Raw genomic sequence first — 10,514 nt, forward strand, 5'->3', positions numbered from 1 at the left:
TGGCCCATTGTACTGCCACTGCCCCTTCTGCCTGCCCAGCGTGCACAACTTGTCCATCTGCACCATCCTCCCTGCCTTGAATTATCCGAGTTTGTTGCCCTGACATCTGCCTCCCCAGAGTATTCTAATGAACAACTAAATTGCTAACATTCTAGATTTATTACAAAAACGTAACACGCCTGAAGTCATCTTGATGTATTCAAAACTGTAATACCTAAATCATTTCCTTTAGAAATTATAAACAGGAGAGGGTCTTATTCCCATAGAAATTATGGCTGGTGTTCTAAAATTCTAAATTGAGGACATATTTTCTGCATACTTATATAGCAACAAATCACTTTTAAGTGATGTGCTATGTTTATGTCTTTTTATCTAGTTGATCACTTTTTTATATGTTACACTTAGGGGAGAGGATGTGGCGTGCATGCATTGCACCACTTTGTAAACATGGAGTGGGGGAATGGCCTCCTTCAGGCTGCCTTAACATTAAAAAAAAATTATGCTAGGGCGGCGCAAGGTGCAGTAATGCTTGTAAATATGCCGCTAAGTGTTTTGCAAACATCTGTCATTGGGCTATACTTGGGCTACTATTTTGGTGATATTTGTGCAACATTTTGGTCTTTTTTATCTTGTGGCCATCTAGGAAGACTTATTTGTTATGAAGCTCACTAATGTCCTCATTTACTGAAGTATCCTCAGTAGAAAATGCTTTCAGTTTTCCACTTCAATTCCATCAAGATGGCTTTCAGATGTGCCACACTTTTGTCTTAAAATCAAAATGTTAGCACTCTAGTTGCTCATTAGACTACTGTAGGAAAGCTGCTGATTAACAAGGAGTTAACTGGCAGTCTGCTGCGGGTGCTGAAAGTGCATGTTTTGGTCTGAATGTCAGAATGTTTTAACAAAATAGAAGAGATGTTTGAGAAATCACATAAAATGTGTCTTAATTTTTCTTTCTACAGCACAAACCATAATTTATATGACAAAAAGAATGGTTTAAGTTTACCAGTTTAATTCAATCAAGATGGCTTCAGCTGTGCCACACCTTTGTCATAAATAAGAATGTTAGCACCCCTGTTGTTCTTTAGGCTGCAGTACAACCCAAGGGAATCCACAGACAGGTTGCTCCTGTTGGAAGAACATATTTTACTGAGAATGTCAGACTTCATTCCCATATGGTTGAGAAAGATAGTGTGAATTTACGGAAAATATGCTCTCATTTTAGCTTCTGGAGCACCTTCAATAACCTCTATGGGAAGATCATGAGAAAACAGGTTTCTCTAAAAAATGAAATCCTAGAAGGCTTTTTCAACTGGTAAAATCACCTTAGAACACACCTCATTTCCTGAACTTAGTATGATACGATCGTCAAATGATTTATTTTGTAACTAAAATCTGTTATCACCCTTTATACGTTCGCCTTTTTGTGACCCTCAAAGCCTGCCATTAACTACAATGAAGTTGAATGGGGACCATGCCTCAGAGTCCTGTAAGTACTGCCCTAGTATGTGGTCCATGTTGTGGCCAGACAATAAAGGGGCGTCCATTTGAAATCCCCATATATGCCTTTGGGGTCTGGATGTACTCACTCTGTCCACTAACATATTTTTTTTTTATTCACTTTCAGGACTCAGGAACCAAGTCCCTGAGTCTTGTAATGGCTGCCACATATTGTTCAGGCTGTCACTAACCAATCAGGATCGACTAGTCTCTTTTAAATTCACCAATCAGAGCATATATGAACACCAACTGTATAGATATGCAAATTTCATTTTCATTTATTATCTCAAAAACTCCTCAACGGATTTACACCAAATCACAAAAAAGGTGCTTTCTGGATTTGTCAAGTGGGCACTGAGAAAAGGAGGGGTTCCCAAAATGCATTTTCCCCAGGCAATTTCCATAGGGATTTTTATACATGACTACAGCTGTACTGTTGGATGGATTACACCAAATTCAGCACAAAGGTAGCTTTTGGTACGCAGATTACGCTTTTGCTTATTTGGTGTAAATACATTCAGCAGTTTTTGAGAAATTTAAGGGAATCCAAATTTGTATATCTCTGCCCATGATGACTTCACAAATAATGACGAGTTTGTGCAGGGAAATGCACAGCTCTGAGTGGCTGCCAACACTTCAACCAGGAAGTGTTGGCAGCCATCTTGGGATTTGGCTTCAGGCTAGTCCCTCAAAAAGATGTGAAAAAAAGAAAAGGAGCATGATAGAAACACCATGACCCCTTAGCTCTGGTGCTGGGGTCCCAGAGGGACACGGCCAGGGCAAAAAAAGCATTTTTTGTAAATATTTTTGTTGCAAAATTACAAAATTTGTGAAGTTGCAGCACAAAATATAAAAAAAGAAGCACAGGGTTGTTTTTTTTAAAGCTCCTGGGTGCCCCAGTTCCCGGGGGCAAAGTAAAAAATTAGAAGGGGGCACATGGCGCCCCCCTCCTGGGCTTTTCAGTGCCCCAGGGATCGCCACCTCCCGAGGACTTATTTTTCATTTAATGCAGGTGGTCATGCAGCTCCCCGTAGCCCTGGAGACCACCAACTCCACGAGGCTTGATTGCATTTCAATGCAGAGGGGCTGCATGGCCCCCTTCTTCCCCGGGGACCACCACCTCCCTGGGGCAAACATTTAAAAAAAGGAAGGGGGTCTGTTTCGGACACCAGCAGCCCTCGTATTGCCACCTTCCTGGGCCTAAATTCACAGCTATAAGGAGGCTGTGCGGACCCCCTCGAGGAGCCAATGATGACCCTCTGGACCACCATCCCCTAAGACCAGCTCCTGCTATGTCCTCTGGTGCCCACCCCTGGAATATAGTTGTAAAAGCAAATATGCATGCAGGAAAGACAGATGAAAGCATTGCTCCCGAATTTATTAAAAGAGCTCTGCTTGGGGAGCAATGCTGGCTCCCGCAGGACGGGTGGAGCCCGCTAGGACCGCTAGTACCTTGAGGCTTCCCCCACGGTCCTGTCACTCTCTCGCTCTATGGGATGGAAGAGAGAGCGTGTGAGAGATTGTCATTGCAATCGTCTCTCCATGCAATTACTTCAAAGCGTCAAACTGGCAAGATGTTTGATACAAATGTTAGAGCTATGTTTGTATGCAGAGTGGAACAGAGTCAATTCAGGCCTAATGGGCTAGGTCTTGTGCTGTCATTCAGTAGTCTGAAGGTTCAAATCCTAGTTATGCTGGGCAGTGTGTTTATTCACTAGTGTTTTGACTGTTAAACCTTCCTAGTTATGGAACATTCACATTTCTTTCCTATCACATGCGTGGATTGAATGTCATAGATATGTCTGGAAATAACAGGGTAAAGAGTCATCTGTCGTGTAATAGTTAAGGTCATAGACCCTCACCCTGAAAGTTGAGGGTTCTGCTCCAGGTGTATCTGTGGTCTTTTCACTTCTTTAATTTATTTTAAACTTCAAAAAAGAAAGGTTCATCCTGAAAGATGATCTCACTCGTTTTAAATGTTTTAAATGACAAATTAACTTTTCTTTTTAATTTGTTCTACAATTCTACGTATCTCGTTCATCAAAACAGCCCAGTGTATGTGTATGTATAGATAGATAGATAGATAGATAGATAGATAGATAGATAGATAGATAGATAGATAGACAGATTTTTTCTTTTTTTTCTTTTCAAGGTATCTGGAGTTAGGAATTTTTAAGAATAGTAAATGTATACTTATCTATACATATTTACCTCCTGGATATTTTGGTCCTAGATATTTTGGCTACACTATTCTGTTAACCTGAAATTCCCTTCTTTCATATTCCAGACTACTATGCTAGTATCAATAATGGCAAACTTCAAATGTTAGTGAATGGGGTCTTAAATGAGGATATCCAAAAAGTGATGGCAGAGGCCTTGAAGTAAAATAAACCCTGGCATTAAAAGATTTCACAGTCTGTATTATAAATGTTTCACCAAAGATGTTGTTAATTTCATAGGTAAATAGGACATTCTTCATTGTCAGTGGTCAGACGAAAGAATGCTATGGAGAAAACATTCCTGCCAAAATGTCTATGGGCCTGATTTAAGAGTCAGCGGATGGGTTACTCCATCACAGCGGTGATCGATATCCCGTCTGCCGAAATCTAAATCCTATTATATTTTGAGGAATTTAGATTTTGTCGGACAGGACATTTGTCACCGTTGTGATGGAGTAACCCATTCGCCGAGTTCTAAAGAAGGGCCAAAATCCATATTATTGCCTCCATTCATTTTTCCTCAGAACTTTTCAGGTGCAACTCATGCAGTAGCTCTATCATATGTGGATTCAAGAAACGCAGAAAGACCCAAAATAGAGAACTTTTAAAAGTTCACTATTTTTCTTGGGAGAGGCTTCCCCTCTCCTAAAAGTAAACTGTACTATTGGGCACATTAGAGAAATGTATGATTGAATGAGGCTAGAGCAAAACAAATGTTGAATTCCAATAAAATATTGTTTTAAACAAAAGTGCACATTTAGTGACATTGAAATGCTGAAGGCAAACAAATATAAAATAACTTTAAGATTGTATTGCCAAGCAACAAATCTGTGGAAGTCGGAGCAATTCTTGCACTTTATAAACATGCCCGGATGATGGTTTGTTTCATAATAGTAATTCATGTGAATGTGCTCCCGCTAAAAACAAAAATACAAAAGCAGATAAGTAAATCTGGAGGTCCCTTTGCCACCACCTGTTTAGAACAGAAGGAATTAAAGATGTTTTGAATTTCATACTGGTCAGTTGCTTCACCTTAGAATTATGGAAGAGAGTCCAATATTAGTGCATGACAGATCAATTGACAGAATTATCAGGATGGATTTTCTTAATATCGATTGACCTCCAAAGATGAGAAACTCCCTATAAACCAGGTGTGTGGCGCACTGAGAACATGATAATAAAAATAACATTTTTGAAGAAAGATGGCATTACTCTGCTCAGTGGATATGAAATAATTTTTTTTTATCTAATGTGTAAAATACTCACATTGTGTGTGTTTTTAGACACCAAGAATGGCTTTTTAGTAAGAAAGCTTGTAAGTATATTTTTGTATATTAATGGAGAAAAGCTTAACTATTTGTTCTTGTATGCATTGGTATTGGTTGAGAAGGAAGAACAGTGGGCCTGATTTAAGAAAAGTGGTGCTTCACCCAGTGCAGTGCCGCATTTCTTGCGCCCCGATACTGCCACCATGTGTGCGCCGTATTTAAGTTACGGTGCACCATGGCGGTCATTAGGGGAACTAGCATCAACATTTTTTATGCTAATTCGGAGCTTTGAAGGATTAGCGTAAAAAATGTTGATGCTAATCCTGCAAAGCCCATTGAGGCCCATTGTAAACAATGGTGTGCCTCCTTTTAACGCCTGCATTGAGCAGACATTAAAAGTGCCGATAAAAATGACGCAAATAAATCTCTTAGATTTCTTTGCAGCATTTTGTTGGTCCCCCCTAGCGGTGTAACACCACCTTTGCATACATTATGACTGGCGCAGGCATAATGTAGCGCAAAGAGTTACAAAGTGGCGCAATGCATGCATTGAGCCACTCTGTAAATTTGGTGTGGTGATTTTGGCCTCGGGCCATATTAGCATAAAAAATGACGCTAATGTGGCACAAGGACTTGCTAGGGGCTCTTAAATCTGCCCCAGGGTGTATGAAGAAGGAACAGACACAAGGTAAGAGGTGTGATCATAAAGGAGATAAGATAATTATGTTGGGACATTTGGGCTATACGTTAGATATCATTTCAATTACTACATTCTTACCACGCTCACAAAGTGCTCCACAACACCGCACCAGCCTACCTAAACAATAGACTCATCTTCTACACCCCCACCCATCAGCTCCGCTCCACTAACCTCGCCCTCACCGTCGTCCCCCGCATCCGAAGAAAGACCTCCGGCGGCAGATCCTTCTCATACCTCGCCGCCAAAACCTGGAACACCCTCCCCACCAACCTGCGACAGACTCAGACCTACTCACCTTCAGAAGACTCCTCAAGACCTGGCTCTTCGACCAGTAACACCAGCTCTCCCCCCCCCCCCAGCACCTTGAAACCCTCACGAGTACGTAGCGCGCTTTATAAATCCAATGATTGATTGATTGATTGATTGCACATTTCCACCCAATGAGATGATCAGTCAATGTTAATTGATTGGGAACCACACAACTCAATGAATGTTTCTTTCTTATCCTTTCAGAAGTTATTCAATAACTTTGTTACAACAAGAAACACAGCTAGCCAAGTTTATAAGGAAGCCTTCTTCAGGGATGTGGCTGGATACAGGATTGCTTATGTTTGCAAGTGGTTGCATAATTGTGTAGTTGCTGCAATATTGCAGAAAAACTGAAAGGAATGAGATCTTAGAATGAACAGTGGTAAAGTATGGTATTGGTTAAGTGGTCAAGTTTTGCTTTATATATCAAGAGTTACAATTGTCAGATACTATGGATTGATAATTGATGAACCTTCCCCATTATGTATTTAACATTTACAGACTACCTTTTATGATCGAGGTGATCTTGATGCAACTCTTCTTCCATTGGGAAAGTTTTCTTGTGGAAAGAAGGAAGGAAGTTTTTTGCTAGATTCATAGAATCTGGTCTCACTTTGACCACAGCTTCCCAGCTAATGTATGTGCATTGGGAATTCAATCTGAAAAAATGCCAAACAAGTAACTAGAAAGTAGCTTAAAAATCAGACCTGCACATATTTTTACATATCGCTGATGTTGAGATAATAGAGATAAATGTTTTCACCATTAATTATTATGTATTTTTCACAATATTGAGTTAAATGTATTGAAACGGGAATGGAAGAGAGTAGTTCCTGTGGAAGGAAAAGAAATTGCAGATTAGACCAATCACCGTGGTTTCAGCAACAAACCTAAGGGCAGCACAGGGAAAATGTTTATATTTGTGGAGGGAGTTAAGCACCTTAGCCGGATCTTTCTTAGCTTTAATGCTTCCCTAAGTGGCATCCTTGTATTTTAAGACAGATATTAGAGGAACACAAGACTGGAGGCTTGAAAGGCACAGTTAAAGGTACATTCAGTGACTATCAAAGTGGCTGAAGCAGTACACCACGCTATGAGATTGGCGGATGATCACTTTTTGCTGTGACATCTACCAATCTCCAAAAAAATACCTTTATTTTTATAAAGATAGAGAACTGACTAGACCCTCCAATGTTTATGACATCCATTTGTAATGTACACTTAAGTTCCTAAAGATAGAAAACCATTTAAAAGTAGTACTTGACAATTTGGCCTCGCTCTATGCCAGGAGTATAAGCCCAAATAGTTGCTTTTAAAAAAATCTTTTAAGTTGTGTAGCTGTAACCAGGCTTCTTTGATCTACAAATATTACAAATTATTTGTCACATGTTTTGCTCAGTATGTCTGAGTTCCTCAGGATATGGGGATGGCATGACATCTACTGGGTATTCTATGCTGAAATTTCACTTGTGTGACGTTCATGAGTCATTGTTCTACACTAGCTGTGGTATTAATTAATCCTTTGATGAAAAGTATTTATAACAATGGCTTCTAATCAGTTCTTAATTGGCTGTGAAAATTCCTCAATCCCAAGCACATGTTAATACCCTTTTCATTTTTACAGAATCTCTCTATGCCACATGTTTAAGGCTCCAGGTGCAAATGCTACTGGTAGCTCTTTGAAATTATGAAATTAACTTAGTCAGACAATTTCTATTTATACCTACCATTATTACAGTCTTATATTTTATATGTTAGAATACATATGTCTCTTTTCGACCCTCAGACCCATGATGACCTTTATTAAACTCTTCATGTTTCACTTATATTTATCATCCATTTCACTGTTGTGGTTTTATCAGAAAAAATGTATATAAATATTACACAATATTTTAATAATCCTAGAAATTAGTGCAATCCATTTTTTTTTATAAACAGCCACTTGACTCTAAAATTATTTTCCCAATTAAGCTAGTAGAAATATGTCTCCCTTGCTCCAACTGTGACCCAGATATGTCATCTCATTTGCTCCTTGACATTTGACAGTTTATTAGTGAAACCTCTATGTTTATCAGCACTTAAAAGATCTGACACAATTTTTAATCATACTTCTTCATTCACTGCATGAATTGAAATATTACCTTGGAAACACAATACTCTTTAGGTCCCACCAACATCGTTTGCGCCTGGAAGACAGCTGGCATGAAAAACAACCACAATGTAATATACCTGTAGAAATATGTTAGACCCTGGCAGGTGGCCCACAGGCGGCCAGTGTGGCAGGGGCCAGCTCACCAAATGCACTTTCATTACTGTGGACTGCTGATCTGAACCACCATGTTACAGCATCAGATAAGCATTCTTATCACTTTTGTATCAAGAATCTCCAAAGGGGAGAGAGATGTTTCTGCAAAGCAAAAGATAAGGCGTCCTGATGCACGAAGATTTTTCTCTCTTCCTGTAGGGGGAATTTAAACATTTTCCTTACCGGAACTGCCACTCCACACCTGGCAGTCATTTTAAGGAAAAATTGGTGAACGATGGACTGATCGCCACCTCGATAGGCAGTTCAGTGGTGGATGTGCCTCCAGGTTAAGGGTTCCACCAACAGAGCTGTCTGAAGCTCCACATCTTATTTGGGGGAGAGAAATCATGAGATTGGAGGGGCAGGAGCACTGTCAATTTAAAGCAGGGCTTCTGGTAGGCCCATCTCTTAAGCCACCCCCTTAGTTTCTTAACAGTATATGTCTTTGAATTGCTAAGTGCTATGCAGTCTATGGTGTGACCCTCGTGTTTTCACAATCATCACATTAAGCACTTTTATACTAAGGTCACTTGCTTCCAAGAGCAAGTCACTTTTACCTGCTTCTTGGTATAGCCGACAACGTTTGGTTCAGAAGAAAAGCTGTAACCACCTGGAGTGTGCCTAGTGCAAGCTTTACAACCAGGATGATAAAATCAAGTTTAATGCTGCCATTAAGAAATAGCTTAGGGCATGACAGGAAGCCTGAAAAAAATTATAATGATCATAATTCTTTCAAATAGCTTTTCCAAATAGTAAAATTACTAATGAATCCAGCATATGTCTCTCTTCATCTTTCTCTTTTGCAAGTCAGATGCAATGAACTTGCTGACTTCCTTTCCAGGAAGGTAGCTGATATCTATTCCTCTTTTAATGCCTCAACGGAGGAGGATACCTCGAGTGGTTCTGTCCTAGGTCCTACGCTCCCATTATAGGCTTACAATCGTATTGATTCAGCCTATCTTGAGGATCTACTGGGCTCTATAAAATCATGCTCTCCTATGAACTAGGTGCCTCCTTGGCTTTTCTCCCTGGTTTTATTCAATCTTCTGAATACGTCTGTATGACTGGCTTGATTTCCCTAACATAGAAACATGCTATGGTGGTTCAATTTGTTAAAAAAACTTACTTTGGATGGATCTAAGTCAGAAAATTATCAACCAATTTCGCTCCTTCCTAACCTCACTACGATCCTTGAAAAGCAAATAAGTTGGTAATTGTTAGAACATCTAGAATCCTGCAAACTTCTTTGTATATTCCAGTTGGGTTTTCATCCTGGGCATAACACTGAGAGCCACATTAGGAGTTTGGCTGACGGTTTGCACCGTTCACCAAACTTCCGATGGGAAGGTTACCGCCACATTGGCTACCTCCCCGCTGGACCAATTAAGAGTTTCGCGCTACGCTGGTGGGCAGAAACCTTGGTAATCGAGCTGGTGGCAATGCTGTAGTCAGCAGGATGCACCAACACCCTCGTAATGTTCACTCGCTGCAAAGCAAAGAGTGAACATTGCAGCAGTGCTGGGCCCCCTGCACCTGTTCTCTGACAGTCTTTTCATGGCGGTGTTACCGCCATGAAAAGGCTGATGGAGAATGAGGTCGTAATCCGCAGGGCAGCACTGCATGCAGCCCTGCCCTGGCCGATTAGGATATCCGCCACCAGGGTTGTTATGTGGCGGTTGGACCACCGCAGAGACAGCGGTCCAGACCGCCAATGCGATTATGGCATTCTTAAGACCACCACACTTGTAATGAGGCCCTAAATCTACTGTCCTTGGAGTAACTGCAAAGCTTAGATCGATCTTGGACAGGGGTGTTGGGACTGCTGCCTTCATCATTTTGTATCTGAGTGCACCCTTTGACACCGTCTCTCATCCCATGTTCCTGAGGAGACTTGCAGAAAGCAGAATTCAGGACACTGCCCTTTTATGGTTTTGTTATTTTTTGCCTGAGCCTTCTTTTTAGGTTATCTCAAAGCCTTGTGCACCCACCGTGCAGCAGTTGTTTTATGGGGAGCCACAATGATCCTCTTTGATCCCCAGCTTTTTAAAATGTATGTCTGCCCTTTTGCTGATTTAGTGGAGGCTTATTGTCTTACTTTGTTCTTCTACACTGATGACATGCAGATTGTCCATTCTTTTTGCAGAGGATGATAATAAATGTCTAATCTTAGTACATGCTTTGCTGCAGCTGCACACTGGATGAGGAACAACAAC

The sequence above is a fragment of the Pleurodeles waltl genome, chromosome 8, assembly GCF_031143425.1.
Source record: "Pleurodeles waltl isolate 20211129_DDA chromosome 8, aPleWal1.hap1.20221129, whole genome shotgun sequence".
Classification (NCBI taxonomy): domain Eukaryota; kingdom Metazoa; phylum Chordata; class Amphibia; order Caudata; family Salamandridae; genus Pleurodeles; species Pleurodeles waltl.